The sequence below is a fragment of the Penaeus vannamei genome, chromosome 36 (genome assembly GCF_042767895.1).
Source record: "Penaeus vannamei isolate JL-2024 chromosome 36, ASM4276789v1, whole genome shotgun sequence".
NCBI lineage: Eukaryota > Metazoa > Arthropoda > Malacostraca > Decapoda > Penaeidae > Penaeus > Penaeus vannamei.
Window position 1 is genome coordinate 25359660 of NC_091584.1, and position 2500 is coordinate 25362159.

Below are 2500 nucleotides of genomic sequence, written 5' to 3' on the forward strand. Positions count from 1 at the left end.
ATTATTATCTGTTATTATGATGAGGGTTGACTTTTACATATAGATCTTTGCATGACACTATTGATATGAGATATATAAGGTATATATGAAAATTTGACAATATATAATATTCCTGAATGCGCAAAAATAATTTTAAACCTTATACACATATGTATAGATATATAAATAATTATATACGTATATATATGGATTTATAAATATATATATACTTATATAAATAAATACTGTATGTATATGTACATATAGTATCCTATAAAATCTGTCACCCAAGAAATTTAATAAAGACAAACACGAAACAAAATACACATTTTTTTCCACTTAATTATTGTTCAGCGCCATTTAATAACAGGAACTTACCTTGGAAAGTATTATCTCTGGGGCATTATATCGTATCACTGATTGTTCATTTGTTCAGGATATCAGCTACTTCCTGTTATGTTTTTGTACCTTAAGTCATCCCTTTTTGTTAATTTTGTATAATCATTCATATATCTTATTATATGTAAAGATAATTTTGGTGTTTTCTTATCCCCTTGAAATTAGGATACTGAATAATGGAAAGTGTTTTTTAGTTAACAATCTTTTTTTATTATATTGGATATTTACATAAGTGACATTATGGTTAGAAGATGATTTGGTTATTCTATATATATTTTTTTTAATAATGATTACCATGGTTATTGTATTGATAAAGATTGTAATATTAATCTGAAAATCATTGTGTAAAATATATTTGGTTCATGCATAATGATACCAATAGATAAATAAATACTACAATGGGAATAAAAAAACAATTAGTGATGGCAGAAAATTATAATAAAAAATGAAAATAAAAACGAAAATTAAATGATTAAAAAGATGAAAAATCAGGTTGATAATGCAAATAATTTCAGTTCTCATCATAACTGATAAGAGTAATAAAAAAGAAAATTCATACTGCATATTCAGATATTTGGTGACTTTTACTCGCTGTGGCAACAAGAATTGAGAAATTTGTAAAATTATACATAAACAATATTTTTTTACTACAGCAGAGTAACAGGAAAATAAATGAAAGGTAAAAACTACGGCAATTAAATTAGTATCACCAAAAATCACACGGTAAGATTTTTTTGTAAAAATTTAGTGGCAGGTATTTTAGTCATAAAGACCGATTATCGTGCTATTGGAACTTAGTAGTAAACAACACGTCCGAATTCGTCAAATGTATAATAGACAATCGTTATTCTCATATACATTTATCTTTATCGTGCTATGGCAATTAATGTCCGAATAAATATCGTAAATTAATGTCGGTATTAATGTCCGAATTCGTGAAACGTATAGGAGACAATTGCTGTTCTCATATAAATGGCTAAATGACGAGTAGAGACGCGAATACGTTTCACGAAATCGGACGCATTTTTGATCACTGGTTGCCGAAGTACGATAATTTAGCTTTCAGACTCGCAAGCCATCGAATGTACGTGAATAAAAGACAATAATAATAACAATCATAATAATGATGATAATAAAAACATAAATTGAGATAAGTAAAAACAATCTTTAACTCACAGGTACCAATTTTCACCCAATAAAATAAAACCTATGAATATCACAGTTATCAATCTACCAAATATTACAGTGAAAGTGAACGACTACATTTGTTCATGATGAACTAACAGACAAGTTAATGTGCACTTTTGTACATGAAGTTACGCAATAATTATTTCAGGCTATGAATATTTGTACGATCTTCTCCAGGGGTCGGCAACCTGTTCTGAACGCTTATTTTAACGAATGCGTATCACTATATTTGAAAATGCGTATCATTATATATGTATGTGAATGTGTGTATGTGTTTATATATATGTATATATACATATATATATATATATATATATATATATATATTTGTATATATATATATATATTATATATATGTATATATATTTACAATATATATATATATATATGTATATATATACAATATATATATATGTATATATATATATATATACAAACATGTATATATATATATATATATATATATATATATGTATTTTATATATATATATATATATATATATATATATATATATATATATATATATATATGTATGTATATACATACACACACACACACACACACACACACACATATATATATATATATATATATATATATATATATGTATGTATGTATGTATATACATACATATATATATATATATATATATATATATATATGTATATAGATAGATAGATAGATAGATATAGATAGATAGTGAGAAACAGGATACCCCTTAACCCTTAGACTTACAGCATTATACTTACTTAAGTGGTTATATTGTACGTAATACCTGCTGGTTATATCAAGCAACAAATATACATTCGTAGAATATAGAGTAGGCCTATTCTATTAAACAATATATATAAAGGCCTAATGTATAACAGTTTTATGATATATATATGGCACGGATATATTGTACATGCAAATTACACATAGAGTATGACAAAG

General features: G+C 25.0%; 2 protein-coding genes across 2 annotated transcripts in view; one reads left to right on the forward strand and one right to left on the reverse strand.

The window, feature by feature from the left end:
- Window positions 1-512, forward strand: part of LOC113824806 (serine proteinase stubble) — a gene marked incomplete at its 5' end in the record, with an annotated part of 21726 nt that extends 21214 nt beyond the window's left edge. The window contains 1 exon segment of the mRNA XM_070114824.1: window positions 1-512. This exon segment is cut by the window's left edge and continues 350 nt beyond it.
- A 1751-nt stretch (window positions 513-2263) lies between these two features.
- Window positions 2264-2500, reverse strand: part of LOC113825863 (uncharacterized) — a 16305-nt gene continuing 16068 nt past the window's right edge. The window contains exon 4 of the mRNA XM_070114487.1: window positions 2264-2500. This exon is cut by the window's right edge and continues 513 nt beyond it. The gene's annotated coding sequence lies outside the window, so the exon portion shown is untranslated.